This window comes from Rhinopithecus roxellana, chromosome 13 (genome assembly GCF_007565055.1).
Source record: "Rhinopithecus roxellana isolate Shanxi Qingling chromosome 13, ASM756505v1, whole genome shotgun sequence".
NCBI lineage: Eukaryota > Metazoa > Chordata > Mammalia > Primates > Cercopithecidae > Rhinopithecus > Rhinopithecus roxellana.
In genome coordinates this window covers 46691100-46707479 of record NC_044561.1, presented here as the reverse complement: position 1 = coordinate 46707479, position 16380 = coordinate 46691100, and the positions used below count along the sequence as shown (strand labels likewise).

The following is a 16380-nucleotide window of genomic DNA, read 5'->3' as shown; positions in this document are numbered from 1 at the left end:
CAAGATCGCGCCACTGCACTCCAGCCTGGGTGACAGAGTGAGACTCTGTCTTAAAAAAAAAAAGAAAAAAGTATATCATCTTTATACTTAACTGTTAACCTTGGGATAATTCAAATTCTTCTGAGTCATGCTGCCTTTTGGGATCTGGCATTTTAGGGTTGTTGGCAATGGTCTACGATTATGAGCCCTGCACATCAGCCGTGGCTCTGTGAGCCCGTGTCTTCTTGGAGAAGTACAGAAAGATACATTTTTTAGTCACTTTTTCTTTTTGAGACGGAGTCTCGCTCTGTCACCCAGGCTGTAGTGCAGTGGCACTATCTTGGTTCACTACAAGCTCCGCCTCCCGGGTTCACGCCATTCTCCTGCCTCAGCCTCCCGAGTAGCTGGGACTACAGGTGCCCACCACCACACCCGGCTAATTTTTTTGTGTGTTTTTAGTAGAAACGGGGTTTCACTATGTTAGCCAGGATGGTTTCGATCTCCTGACCTCGTGATCCCCCCGCCTTGGCCTCTCATAGTGCTGGGATTACAGGCGTGAGCCCAATCTTAATTCCAGATTTTTAAGTGAAAGTCTGTTTGGCCAATACCGAGTCATGTATTCACCTAGCTTCTGCTGGGATGCAAGGGTGCATGTGTGATGGGTGGTCTCAGACTTGCCCAGGCGGGCTCTCCAAAAAGCGGGGTTGTTGGGAAGCAATGATTGACATGGCTGCCATATCCCAATAAAGGAACAGTTTACCATTGTTTATATTCAGCTGTAGGCTCCATTAGCAGGGCAGGGCCCATTTTTTCCTGCCTTGCGTTAGCTTCCAGCTTCTCCCAGTTAAAATTTCAGGTCTAGACAGTAGAATGAGGAAGAGGTACAGAAGTGCTGGGGTCTATCTGTAGCTGATGAAGAGCTGGTTACTAACACTGACTAGGGACAGAGGTCATTGGATACATGATATCACCAATGAATATTTAGTTTAAAAAATACTTTCATTCATGCTTTTGGATTAAATTAGTGCATATGAATTTATCTTTTCATAGGCACTTGTTTACTTTTTGAGTTCTTAACTTCGACTTAAAAAATGCAGACTCACCCTGCAGTGATTCCACTTTATTTATTATTTATGTATTCATCTGTTTCACGATGGAGTTTTGCTCTTGTTGCCCAGGCTAGAGTACAAAGGCACGATCTCGGCTCACCGCAACCTCTGCCTCCTGGGTTCAAGCGATTCTCCTGCCTCAGCCTCCTGAGTAACTGGGATTACAGGAGCCTGCCACGATGCCTGGCTGATTTTTGTCTTTTTAGTAGAGACGGGGTTTCTCCGTGTTGGTCAGGCTGGTCTTGAACTGCCGACCTCAGGTGATCCGCCCTCCTTGGCTCCCAAAGTGCTGGGATTACAGGCATGAGCCACTGCGCCCGGCCGGGATTCTACTTTAAAAATAGTCAAGGACTTCTGATGTGTGTTGAAGTCATTGGATGACAGGAATACAATAACCAAATGGTAAAGACAGAGAAGAGGACTGGGCAAGACTTAAAGGCTTCTATGTCCCCTTAACCAGCTGTGTCACTTTGGTAACGAAGTTCTTTGAATTTCAGTTTCTTAGCTGTAAAACGGGGTAGGTATAGTACCTGTCTCATAATGTTGTTGAGAGGATTCCATGAGCTGAAATCTACTCAAAGGCACTTTACTAGGCAGTTGGGATATAGAAGTGCACAAAATCCACAAAGATATTGCTCTCCTGGAGTGTATATTCCAGTGTATGCTGCCACCGCTCTAATTTATAAATCAAAAAATATGGTGTCTGACCGGGCACGGTGGCTCATGCCTGCAGTCCCAGCACTTTGGTAGCTGAGGCGGGCAGATCACCGGAGGTCAGGAGTTTGAGACCAGCTTGGCTAACATGGTGAAATCCCATCTCTACTAAAATTACAAAAATAATTTGCCGGGTATGGTGGCAGGTGCCTGTAGTCCTAGCTACTCGGGAGGCTGAGGTAGGAGAATTGCTTGAACCCAGGGAGCAGAGCTTGCAGTGAGCGAAGATCACGCCACTGCACTCCAGCCTGGGTGGCAGAGGGAGACTCTGTCTCAAAAAAAGAAAAGAAAAACAAAAAAAAGAAAGAGTGGTGTCCTTATATTTCACCTTATATTTCCTTCCAATTATTTAAAATTTTAGTTTAGCTTTTTTTGTTTGTTTGTGGGTTTTTTTTTGGGGGGGCGGTAGATAGGACCATATATAGCTGACAGTCAGGCTTCTCTGACTTAGAAAAATCAGGATGTGTGAGTGAGTGTATATGTGTGCCCATATACTATCAGGAGCCCTTAGAAATCAATGAAAGTGTCAACATTCTTTGAAAGAGGTCTGTTTTCCAAGGCAAACGTGAAGTTAGCTTTATTTGAGTTAGGGGAATAAAGAACACTTGTGAGAGACATTTATGAGCTGAAATATTGGCTTTGAAGATCCAGGGAAAGGCATGCCTATTTGTGTAGGGGGCCACTCATTTCGCTTGTATCAACTCAAAGTCAAAAATCTTAATGGGTTTTAATAATCTTAAATGTCATATTGAATTTAAGCTTGGAAACTTTCAGATAACACCTCTTTGTAACAGCTATGGTTTACTCATCTCTTGGGCTATAACATAGATCTCAAGATACAAATCATGCATTTTAAAAACGTTCACATTTTGCAACGTTTGCTGTGAGCAATAGAAACTTTTGGGGCAAGCTCTTTTAGATGAAGGAAGCATTTCCCCCCACGGTGGATGCATACAATTCATTCTGTCAGTTAGAAGAAGCAATTTCCTTTCTTTGCCTTGGGATTTAAAGTAATAATATATTGTATATAATTATTTAATTTAGTTGACCTAAACGTTAATTTATTATTTTTAAAACTTTAATAGATTGTAATATATCTTAAATCAAGATCAGTTTAAAATAGCACGAAGTATTTAAGGATACTCTGGTATAAATTTTAAAGAGAGAACTTATCCAAGCCAATATTAAAAAAAAATAATTTCCTTGCTTTATAGACAAATTTTAGTATATCTCAGGGGGCATTAATGTTATATCTAAAATGTCAAAGTAAGATTTATAATAATAGAGATTTATTATTCTTTATTATACATAGTGTAAATGAGTAAAGCAACCAATTCTGCCTTGTGGAGCCTTGTGGAATTAATTTTGGCTTTGCTGTTTGTTTTTAGTTTCTGGAAAACGCTAATTTTATTTTATTTTATTTATCTATTTATTTTGTATTTTTAGTAGAGATGGGGTTTCTCCATGTTGGCTAAGCTGGTCTTGAACTTCTGGCCTCAAGTGAGCTGCCAGCCTTGGCCTCCCAAAGTGCTGGGATTACAGGCGTGAGCCACTGGGCCCATCCCAAAGGCTATTTTTAATTGCTTGAGAAGAGACAGAGCCTGGGTGATAAGAGATGCTGACGTTTACATTTCTCTTTCTTCTTCAGTTTCACAAGATAAATGATCAACTCTGTATTCTCATATCACACTAAATAGTTCTCCATATCTGCCCAGGCACAGACTGAAGCCTGCTTAGATATTTATCAAAGTGGCTAATGCCCTTGGTATTGTAATTGGTTATAATTTTTCTCCTTTACTGAGGGAGCACACAGAATTTTCCTGTCTGGGAACTGTGTACCGTGCTATGAGGATGGCAGAGTTCTGCCTGCAGTGGGAATTTTGCAATGATAGCACAGCCACCATTTCTTTATGTGCTTGATCAGGTGTTTAGATAATCTGAAGTGTGATGGAAGAATAGAAAAGATGTGGGCTACGTCCCATGGCTATGTTATTTTTCATTTTTAGTGGAGTAAAGCTTTGTGGTGGTTTATTTAAGAAAAAAATTTTGACATTTTCTTCAGTAACACAAGCCATTACCACTGTGTGGGAAAACTGACCAGGTCTCCCCCAGGCCCAGTTCATCCATAGTTCTTCATTCAGAAGGATGGCATAAAAAGAAAGATTGTTTTACAATTTTCTACGCCTTTCAGAGAACAGGTGCTTCCTTTGTGAACTTGTTAGTGAATTTATGTGGTCATTTCAACCTGGTTTCAACTCTGGTTTTAAAGAACAAAGCTTTTTTTTTTTTTTTTTTTTGCCCTGAAGATTGACATTTGCTTGCAGAGATTAGGCACTTCCTGTGCCCCTGGGTCCCATTCTGCTGGTGCAGAGGGGAGGTTGGGAGGGGGTTGTAGGGGGGAGGTCAAAGGGAAGCCAACACATTGGTCCATGTTCGTCCCATGGCAGTGGGAGGTGCTTGGAGTCTGTGCAAATTCTACACAGGGGCAGGCTGAAGCTTGCTTAGAAGTTTATCAGGTATTCCATGGTTCATCCATTCTACAAGGTAACAGGGAAGAATTCTGCAGTTCGTTTGTTACTGTAAATGGTTAGTGTGAGACCTGTTGCCTCTGCCCCTTCTCATTTTCCCGTTTTCCATGTCTTTCCTTCTGCCCTGGCAGAAAGCAGCCCAGCATCTTCACATTCTGACTTCTGGAATGGAATGAAAGAGTTTCTTTCTGTATAGAGAGGTTTGTTTTACACAGAACTGCCTTTGACTGGGAAGACTCCCCCTAAAAGATTTGGATCATAACGTGTTGGCACCAAGCCAGGAAGAATGGCCATAAATTGTAATTTGGATGAGGTCTCACCAGCTCTTTGTCCTGTTATCTCATTTCTGGTGCGGGGATATTGGGAAAGTTAAACCAAGAGCTGATTTGGTCAATGTGATTGTCATTATTTAAATGAGAAATGTTCATTTTGGGTGGCAGGTATCAAGATTTTTGTATATTGGTTTCTACTTTATGAGTTTTTTTTCAAAGGAATTAAAATGGGAGGAAAAGAGGAGGAGAGAAAGGAAGAGAGGAAGGAAGCTATTTGAAACATGGACCCTTAGCAGAACTTTTGGATGCAAAAAGGTCTGTATAGGAATTTGGCACTTGCTGTATGTGTGACTTTGGCCAACTTCTCTGCCTCAGTTTTTGCTATTTATAAAATGACACTTAGAAATGGGCATGATAGTTCTTTGTTAAGAGATCATGTCTCTTCAGAGCCAAACATAGTGCTTAGTGTATAAAAGATACCTCGAAAATCTCAATTCCCTTTCATTACCTCTTTGATGTTGCATCTGAAGATCTGCAGCTAAATTGAACGCAGACCTTATCACTTCTAGGCTGGTCTGAATATAGGTCTTGCTAGAAGGTTGTTCACTTAAATACAATGATATCACAGCGATCCCAGGGTCCTTTTGCTTTGGTTTCATTCCACCAGCCTGGAGTGCAGTGGCGCCATCTCAGCTCACTACAACCTCCACCCCAGGTTCAAGTGATTCTTCTGTCTCAGCCTCCTGAGTAGCTGGGATTACAGGCGTCTGCCATCAGGCCCAGCTAATTTTTGTGTTTTTAGTAGAGGCGGGATTTCACCATGTTGGCCAGGCTGTTCTCAAGCTCCTGACCTCAAGTGATCCACCCACCTTGGCCTCCCAAAGTGCTGGGATTACAGACGTAAGCCGCTGCGCCTGGCCCGATACTTTGTTTTATATTAATATTATTAAATATAATGTGATTGTTATAATTGCTAATGTAATTAATATATAATATTTTATATTATATCATATTAAACATATATATATATATATTATATATATATATATATATATATAATTTTTTTTGTATTTATTGAGGACCAACTGAGAGCCAGACAGTGTTTCGGGAGCTACAGTGGGGCAGGTAGGAGAATAGACATGGAGAGGGTGGTGGGTGTCTGTTTTAGACAGGGTGGTCTGGGGATCCTTCTCCCAGGAAGTGTGATCCTGAGATCTGCATGGAGGGAGAGACCCCATGGAAATCCGGGGAAAGAACATTCCAAGCAGAGGGACCTGCGAATGTGTTGAAGATTGGCAGGAGGCATGTGTGGGAAAGGCAGGAATGGGGCAGGCACTGAGGTCACAGCCCAAGTAACCTGCAGGAACGAGGTTCTTGTTTGGATTTTGGGCAGTAGAAATCGGCATAAGTTGAACCACAAAACAAGCCCCTCTACTCTTAAGAGACTTTGTTAGATGTGTTTTGCAGAGAAGATGGAAAATAATAGTGTATCTGTTACTTTGATTACAATTCCCATCATATAATAATTAACTGCTAGCTGTAATTATAGGACTTCCTCTAATTTAGTTTAGCACTCTGGGGACCTCCATTAGCTTATATCCCAATCAATTTCACAGCCATTACGGAGGAAAAAAGCCATGTTCCTGTTGAATTTTAAATCTAGAGGGAGAATGATGCACCTATTTGCTAGACAGCCTTATTTTGTTTTCGCTCCTTACTTTCTTTCTGTTCTGGCCCTCCCTGCTGGCCTGCTGTTTCAGGCATGTACATGTTGTTTCCTAATTAGGATAGATTTTTCACGGATAGTTGTTCATGAATTCCATGCATCTCACGTCCTTTTAGTAACCTCCCCAATTTATAAAGCAAAAATTTTCACCTGACAGCCAGGGGGAACACATGTGTTCCCTCCCCAAGATAGATGTTTTAGTCAATATTTATTCTCTTGTCTAGCACCTTTTACTATCCCCATGTCCTCTGTGTAAGTTCATTTATGTGGAGAAGTGTAACGCAATCTGCTTTCTCAGTTGGAGAGAACAATACATTCTCTTGTGGCAGAAAATGCAAGGTTGGCCCTCCTCTTTGCCTCTGTGGCATATCTGGTGATTGGCTGTGTTTAGATGACCTCGGCCTCCGAGGGCCCCTCTTGTCCAATTTTCTGTGCTGCTCTGGTGGCGAAAGCCGTCCTTACTGTCACATGGCTGCAATGGCACCATGTCCCCAGTGGACTGCTTCTCTCTGGAGGCAAGCAGTGATCTGTGTGTGGGGCCATTTGTCACTTCTCTAGATGCAGCTCCCTTAGACATAGTGATATCTCCAGAGAGCTCCACTTACTAGTTTTGTTCTCCTCCACCTCTCCTTTTTTTTTTTTTGAGACAGAGTCTCACTCTGTTGCCCAGGCTGGAGTGCAGTGGCGCGATCTCAGCTCACTGCAACCTCTGCCTCCTGGGCTCAAGCAATTCTGGTGCCACAGCCTCAGAGTAGCTGGGACTACAGGCATGTGCCACCATGTCTGGCTAATGTTTGTATTTTTTGGTAGATATGGGGGTTTCACTGTGTTGTCCAGGCTGGTCTTGAACTTCTGACCTCAAATGATCTGCCCACCTTGGCCTCCCAAAGTGCTGGGATTACAGGTGTGAGCCATCATGCCCGACCCCACTTACTAGTTCTGTAATAATGCTTGTAGCTCGTGGGTAGCAGCTGGAATCGCTTCATACCATGGAAGAAGAAAGCAAGGCTGTGGGCAAGGAGGTGGAGAGAATGGTTGCCCACTGCTGTCAGGCAAGTGGCCATAAACATGAGCCCTGTGTGTTTGGCTCCTCTGGCTGTGTGTGTGTGTGTGTGTGTGTGTGTGTGTGTGTGTGTGTGAGAGAGAGAGAGAGAGAGAGAGAGAGAGAGAGAGAGAGAGAGAGAGAGAGAGAGAGACACACAGAGAGAGAAGTAGATTTTCATTTTTAGAGCAGTTTTAGGTGGCCAGCCAAATTGGGTCGAAAGCACAGAGAGCTCCCATACACCCCTTCCTCCCTCACTCCCGGTCCACCTCCCGCACCATCAACATCCTGCCTCAGACTGGTGCATTTTTTACAAACAGCAAACCAATGTTCAACTGTCATCACCACCCAGAGTTCATAGTTTACACTAGGCTTCACTCTTGCTGTTGTACCTTCTGTGCATTTGGACAAATGTATAGTGACGTGTGTTCACCACATAGTATCCCACAAAATTGGTTTCACTGCTCTAAAAACCTTTTGTGCTCTGCCTGTTCATCCCTCCTTTCCCCCACCCCTGGCAACCACTGCTGTTGTTACTGTCTCTATCGTTTTACCTTTTCCAGGATGTCATGTAGTTGGAGTCGTACCGTGTGTAGCTTTTTCAGATGGGCCTCTTTCGCTTAGTAATATGTATTCAGGGTTCTTCCATATTTTTCTGTGGCTTGCCAGCTCATTTTTTCTTAGTGCCGGATAATACTCCTTTGTGTGATATACCATTGATTATCCCTTCACCTACTGAAGGACATTGTGGCTGCTTCCGAGTTTTAGCAATTATGAATAAAATTGCTATAAGCATTCACATGCGGGTTTTTGTATACACACAATATAAATATAAATGTATATTTACATAATATATAAATGAGATTTATTTGTTTCTGATTATGAAAAAACATATGCTTTCTTGTATAACATTTGGAAAATACGAAAAAAGAAAATCTCTAAGAATCAGTATAAGTCTATTTATTAATTTAATGTAATAAGATACATGAAATCAGAACTCTGCTGGAAATGCAGGCCATATGGTTATTATATAGTGTGACAGTCAGTGGTAAAGTCAGGAAAGATTTAGGGCGTTCCAAGTGCTGGTTCTGTTTCTATTAAAACCACTTCTTAAGTGACTTTTTATGATCCTCCACATTCAAACAAACACTCTCAGCTTTAGAAAATGGCTAAGTGAGAAGTCCTCACAAACAACTGAAGTCCAAGGAGGTACTGAAATTCTTCTCTTAAAAAATTCAGATATACTTTAGCCATGGTTCTCAGTGGTGGTGGAGGGGATTCCCGACATTCATGTGGGATCCAGCAGTTGGGACACACACAGGTTTTATAAGGCTCAATATGACTGCATTCACCTCTGGGAGCCTTCGTGTCTCTTGGGCATGTTCTGGGTGCAGAGGTAGAGGATGCTGCTGGGGAGGACAGGGTGGTGTTGAGCTCATGGAATAGTAATGCCTCAAAAGCAGCCTCAGAAGTGGATGTCAGTGGACAGCCTGTTGCATTTCATTTTTCATTTTTAAGAATTCTGGCAAAGTACTGTGTTAATCCATTTTTCATCGCTATAAAGCAATACCTGAGGCTTGGTAATTTATAAAGAGAGGGCCGGGCACAGTAGCTCATGTCTGTAATCCCAGCACTTTGGGAGGCCAAAGCAGGCAAATCACTTGAGGTCAGGAGTTCGAGACCAGCCTGGCCAACATGGTGAAAGCCTGTCCCAACTAAAAATACAAAAATTAGCCAGACATTGTGTTGGGCACCTGTAGACCCAGCTACTTGGGAGGCTGAGGCAGGAGAATCGCTTGAGCCCAGGAGGTGCAAGTTGCTGGGAGCTGAGATCACACCACTGCACTCTAGCCGGGCAACAGAGTGAGACTCAGTCTCAAAAACAAAACAGAAGAGAGGTTTATTTGGCTCATGGTTCTGTATAAGCAAGGCACCAGTATCTGCCTGGCTTCTGTGAGGCTGCAAGAAGCTTTTACTCATGGCAGAAGATGAAGGGGGAGCAAGCATGTCACATGGTGAAAAGGAACAAGAGAGAGTGTAGGAGGTGCCGGTCTCTCTTAAACAACCCACTCTTGCTTGAACTAATAGAGCAAGAACTCACTCATGACTGCAAGGATGGCACCGAGCCATTCATGAGGGATCCGCCCCCATGACCAGAATACCTGCTACCAGGTCCCACCTCCAATATTGGAGGTCATATTTCAATGTGGGATTTGGAGGAGACAAATGTCTACACTATATCAGGTATTGAAGATCATTTTCAGCACTTTTTTTTTTTTTTTTTGGAGACAGAGTTTCACTCTTGTTGCCCAGGCTGGAGTGCAGTGGTGCGATCTCAGCTCACCACAACCTTCACCTCCCGAGTTCAAGCAATTCTCCTGCCTCAGCCTCTCGAGTAGCCGGGATTACAGGCACCTGCCACCACGCCCGGCTAATTTTGTAATTTTTACTAGAGACAGGGTTTCACCATGTTGGTTAGGCTGGTCTCGAACTCCCAACCTCAGGTGATCTGCCCGCCTTGGCCTCCCAGAGTGCTGGGATTACAGGTGTGAGCCGCTGCACCCAGCCTCATTTTCGGCTTTTTAACAAGGCAGACAATACCAAATCAACCTAAAAATACCATCTTTTCAAGGCTTCTGAGAATGAGAGTACAGATGCTCATCAGCTTACAATGAGGCTACGACTCAGGAAACCCATTGTAAGTTGAAAATACCTTAAGGTGAAAATACATTTAATACACTTAATTTACCGAACATCCTAGCTTAGCCTAGCCTACCTTAAATGTGCTCAAACGCTTACATTAGCCTACAGTTAGGCAGAATTATCTAACACAAAGCCTATTTTATACCAAAGTGTTGAGTATCTCATGTAGTGTATTAAGTACTGTACTGAAAGTGAAAACCAGCATGGGTGTATGGGTACTTAAAGTATGATTTCTGCTGAATGCTTATTGCTTTTGTGCCATTGTAAAGTCAAAAACTGTAAGTCGAACCTTCCTAAATCAGGTACTCTCTTTATGTATCTAGCAGCTTTTAATTAAAAAAAAAAAAAAAGTTATGCATTCATGGTCTCTTTTTGGTGGAAGAAAGCAGGCCTGTGGGCAAGAATACAAATGAAGGCGAATATAACCTTTGTCTGGATATATAAAAGTTGTTGTAAGTCAAGCTAACAAACTGTAAAATAAAACGTATTCTGCTACCTTGACAAATAGACTTTCCATTGTTTATTTATTTATTTATTTATTTATTTATTTATTATTTATTTATTTGTTGTTGTTTTAGACAGAGTCTTGCTCTGTCACCCAGGCTGGAGTGCAGTGGTGCAGTCTTAACTCACTCAACCTCCACCTCCTGGGTTCAAGCGATTCTCCTACCTCAGCCTCTGGAGTAGCTGGGATTATAGGCGCCTGCCACCATGCCCAGCTAATTTTTGTATTTTTAGTAGAGCCACGGTTTTGCCATGTTGGCCAGGCTGGTCTCGAACTCCTGACCTCAGGTGATCCACCTACGTCGGCCTCCCAAAGTGCTAGGATTACAGGGGTGAGCCACTGTGCCCGGCCTAGACTTTCATAATGACTTGGAAAGCTGGATTCAGAGTTATAATCGTCAGACTCCTTAGAATACCATGTGGGATCATAAGGTAGGGGAAAGCCAGCCCCAGCCATGACCCTTCCTTATCCTCCCACCCCTGGCTCCATCTTGGACCATGAAAGGTTTTGTGGACACAACAGCATACACAAAGAAGCCTCCTCTAAAATCCCCACCAAGTGCTGCCCTCGGGCCTATGAGTGCACACGTAGTATCGTCCACTACCTTGGTAGGTCAGAACTAAGAAAGAGCCCCTAGAGGGCCTGGACATGGACATTGGGTCCAGGGTGCCCTGGTATCATCTAGAAAGGTATCTGCTTGTCTGCCCGGGAATCCTTGCCCCTTTAAGAAGGGGTGTGGCTGGTAGAAGGCCAGGCAAGTCCCTTTGATGTGAGTGCCCAGGTCTGACTACGAATCTTTGAATGCTAGTCTGGTTTTGATCCTGGAAAAGCTAGTCATCACTTTCAGCATGAAGAAAGGAGAGCGAGAAGCCTCCATTTGGAATGTATTAGAATTCAGCAGCGTGCAATTAAAAAGTTGTTTTTAATGGGTGACCATCAGTGTTTCCTGGCATAGGTTCATTTAAAAAGCTCTGGGCTTGATCAAACGGCAAAATATACAATACATTTGTACAAGGTGGTTTGTTTTTGTTTTCAGACTTTACTTTTCAAGAACCATAATGAAGTTTTGATTAAAAACTGTCAGTCTTTGGTCCCATGGATCATGGCTGTCTTCTGGACTGATACGATGTTGCACCTCCTGGAATCTTGTCTGGTGGCCTTCTTCCTGCTCAACATCTGTGATTGCACAGGTGCTCCTGCATTATTAACTCTTACTTTTAAGGGGATGCTGATGAGAAGAGCTAATATAATTTCAATACATAGGAAAAGGCAAAGCCAAGATCAAGTTTAAATTGGAAGATACTATCTTAACGGGTACGATAGTGAAGTGAACGTGTATACTGGTAAATCACTTTTCATTTTTGATAACAATAATACAAAAGTTTTACAACTTGTCCATTAGTGAGATTCTCAAATTGCTTTAGAGAATATAGAAAAGCAGGAAAGTTGGAGTCCTGAGGTTCTGTTCTTCTGGTGATTGGAGAGAATTTAAATAATACCTTGTTTTTACATCATTAATTATTTAATCAAAACTGAAAACATGATGCCCATAATACTGCATCCACAAAGTGGGTACTGAGGAATGAATAAATATAAATTCTCCAAAAATCTCTCATTTCTCATTCTTGCTTAAGAAAGTATTTGTGCTTTCTAAAAAATTCCTCTGATAGATTTTTAAAAAAATATATCTTTAAAATGAGGAATCCATAGTGAAAAGTGATATGTTCCAAGGCTTCTTCCCACCACTGGAAATATTCCTGATTACTGAATGTAATGAAATAAATTTGTCATGTTGGACATAATATGTGGCGGAGTGCAGAATGAAGAGCCCAAAACTCGGAGTGGAGGCTTGACATTTATAGTTACAAATATGTGCTTTAGGAATTGATTTATATAGAAAAATACCAGGGCTAAGATAGATAAATTGAAGCTTGTTCTCACTAAGTAGTTTAGACAGTTCATCAAATATTGGTTAAAATCTTTCTCTCTCTGGAGATCAAAAATAAGAGATTAGATGGCAGTGTCCCGTGCATGGGACTTTGATTGTCTCGCTGACCAGTCTGTTCATATGAATATAAATGTAGTTGGGCAGCCTGGGTATGCCTGGTGTGTAGCACGTGGCTCAGCAACTTAACCGACCCCTGCCTTGTTTCGTTACTTAGGCTAAGAATAGACTTTATGGTTTTAAATGGTTGGGGAGCCTGGGGGCGGTGGCTTACGCTTGTAATTCCAGCATTTTGGGAGGCTGAGGCAGGCAGATCACCTGGGGTCAGGAGTTCCAGACCAGCCTGGCCCACATGGCAAAACGCTGTCTCTATTAAAAATACTAAAATTAGCTGGGTGTGGTGGAAGGCACCTGTAATCCCAGCTACTCGGGAGACTGAGGCAGGAGAATTGCTTGGACCCAGGAGGCGGAGGTTGCAGTAAGCTGAGATCACACCACTGCACTCCAGCCTGGGTGACAGAGAGAGCCTCTGTCTCAATAAAATAAAATAAAAATAATAAAAAAAAAGGTTAAGGAAAATATCCTAAGAAGAAAAATGCTTTGTGATATGGGAAAGTTATATGAAATTCAAATGTCAGCATCCATGAGTAAAATTTTATTGGAATGTAGCCACACCCATTCATGTACATATTGCCCGTGGCTCGTTTCATGCTCCAGTGGTGGAGTTGAGTGCTTGTGACACAGACCTTATGGCCAGGAAGGCCTAAAATGTTTACCATCTGGCCCTTTGCAGAGAAAGTTTTCTGAACCCTGGCTTAGCAGAGCCAGTGCTTGTTGCTGCTGGCAGCCTGTGGTCACCCCTTCTTTCCCTTGTCTTCTTGCTTTTACCTTAAATTTGTGTTGAATTTTAGTGATAGGTAATGCTTCTGTTGAGTGCTTACTATTTTTAGTTTATTCAATTCTCATATGAACTCTGTGATGTAGATTCAATTATTAGCCCCATTTTACAGATGAAGAAATTGAGGCATAAAAACATAAGCAGCAGGGCTTAACGTCTAGCCTCCTGGCTCCCTCCACTTTCCCCGTTTTTATTTTTATTTTTTATTTTTTAAGAGACAAGGTTTTGCTCACCCAGGCTGGAATGCAGTGGCATGATCATGGCTTACTGTAGCCTCCAAGTCCTAGGCTTAAATGATCCTCCTGCCTCAGCCTCTTGAGTAGCTGGGACTGTAGGTGTGCATCACCATGCTTGGCTTTTATTTTATTTTATTTTATTTTAATTTTTTTGTAGAGATGGGGTGTTGCTTTATTGCCCAGACTGGTCTTGAACTCCTGGTCTCAAGTGATCCTCCTGCCTCAGTCTCCCAAAAAGTGTTGGGATTATAGGCGTGAGCCACCATGGCCCGGCTCTGCACTTTCTCTTGACCACTCTGTCCCCTGTGTCTTGGAGATCAACTTCTGGCATTTGTACCCTTCTTTATCAGATTCACCATATTCACATAAGAGGTGTATGTGTACGTGTGTGTGTGTGTGTGTGTGTGTGTGTGTGTGTGTGTGTGTGTATTAGGGTGTTCTTGCATTGGATAAAGAAATACCTAAGACTGGGTAATTTATAAAGAAAAGGGCTTTAATTGGCTTGTCATTTTGCAGACAGTACAAGTAGCTTTTTGCTGGCATCTGCTAGGCTTCTAGGGAGGCCTCAGGAAACCTATAATCATAGTGGAGAGTGAAGGGGGAACAGGCATGTCACATGGTGAAAGCCTGAGCAAGAGAGTGAGAGAAGGTGCCACACACTTTTAAACAAGCAGATCTCATGAGAACTCACCATTCACAGAAGTCGTGCTCGGGCAGTCTGCGTGCTCGCAGCAGGAACCAGGCTCCAGGCCCCCTCATTAGGGCCACTGGGAAGAGGTGACTTCACTCTGTACATCTGGCCCTGGGGAAGGTGCAACTGGGAGAGACCCACACACTGCTGTTGCCGGCTTCCCTCCAGGTCCACCTCCTCCCCCAGTGATGCTCACCATGGGCTACCAATGGCTACCTGGCACCAACTCACTGAGCCGCCCACCACTGGGGCTGGCACCCTGTGCCTTGAACCAGTGTCTGCAGCTGTGGAGAGAAGTCTCTGGTCTTCCCCTTCATCCTCGCTGGCTGCCTCCACGGGACAAGGACCGATTCTGACACAGGTTCCTCTTTTCCCCTTCCCGACATCGTCAGAAGACGGCGTCCCTGCACACCATCCATATACAGCCCCTCCTTGAAAAAAGACAGAGGCCAGGCCCCGTGGCTCACGCCTGTAATCCCAGCACTTGGGGAGGCCGAGGTGGGCGGATCATTTCAGGCCAGGAGTTAGAAACCAGCCTGCCCAACATGGAGAAACCCTGTCTCTGCTAAGAATATAAAAATTATCCGGGTGGGGTGGTGGGCGCCTGTCGTCCCAGCCACTCAGGAGGCTGAGGCAGGAGAATTGGTTGAACCCGGGAGGCAGATCTTTCAGTGAGTTGAGATGGTGCCACTGCACTCTAACCTGGGCGACAAGAGGGAAACCCTGTCTCAGCCGCCCCCCCGCCCCCCCAAAAAAGAATAAATTTCTACAACCGCCCCGTACTGAGCTTCAGTCTGCTTTCAGGGTGGGAAGGGGGCTCCCCACATCTCTGGGAGAAGAGAAGGCTGTGGCCACCTGGGGGGCCCAGGGTGGTGGGTCTGGCAGGTGGTGACACATCTAAGAGAGCAGGTACCAGAAGTTCTAAGAGGTGCTTAGACAAGAGCTGGTGCCAGGCCACGGGTGCCCAGCCCAGCGGGGCCATTCCACAGCAGGTAAAGCTCAGGACGTCAAAAACACCCTGGACACCAAGGCAGAAACCAAGGACCTTCCGCAGGCAAATAAGCACCCAGCATCCATTGCGGCTGTCAATACCCCTGTATCTTGTAGTTATTCTTTTAATAATAACAAAAGCCGTTTATGGATTCCATCTAGAAGGAAAACCTTGTTTCAGTCACCTCTCTCTGGCTGTTACTTTCCTTCCACCTGCACCCTCCCTAGAATGTGTGTACCTGGCCTGTCCTCCCTGGGCCATAGCTGTGGCGCATGTTGCACACGTGCACAGGCACAAGGATGTCTTTGGGTCCCTTGCCCTGCAGTTTCCAGGGGTCTCTGCTCCGAGTTCCTGAGCAGGCCCCTCAGGGAGAAATAGCCTCACATGGAATATGTGTGTCTTAGCGGCCCGTCTGGAAGGGCTGCGGCAGTTCCCCCATGTCTCCAGGTAGCCACTTACCTCTTGGGCTTAGACACCTTTGCACATGGTTGCATTTCTTTAGTCAACTATGAGTCTTTCGGTGTGTGTTTGATTTTGCTTTTGCTTTTCTAGGTGAGATTTCCCAAATGCATCCTCAGAAGCTCTGGGCATGCCAGAGGACCCCCAGAACCAAGAAGGGAGGGTGAGTGGGTCTCCATTCCGTGAGAAGCCAGGGGCAGAGTGGGATGGGGGAGACCAGGAGCAGAGTTGAGCATCACAGAAGCCAACACAGGTCTCTGTTTAGCACCCGTGCCGGGGCTGCGGGCCCAGGGAAACAGCCCCATTTCATCACAACCCCTCTCAGGGCCTCAAGGCGGCTGGTGTGGGCTGCTGGCAGGAGAGGGATGCCCTGTCCCTGGCGGCCCCTCCACATAGCATACCCCAGCATCTGCCGCTACCTTCGCCCTTTGACCTTGTAGTTAATTCTCTTAGAGTCTAACTTTGGTTCATTTCTGCATAGGTACAATAGAAGATTGATTTGTTAAAAATGTTTATTATATATAATATAATATATTAATATCCGTATAAATAACATTAATATACCATCAATTAATATATCAA

The 16380-nt window shown here is 44.0% G+C and overlaps 1 pseudogene; it reads left to right on the top strand.

The window, feature by feature from the left end:
* The first annotated feature begins 14336 nt into the window (after nt 1-14336).
* On the top strand, nt 14337-15743 carry LOC104664726 (annotated as a pseudogene).
* The last annotated feature ends 637 nt before the right edge of the window (nt 15744-16380 follow it).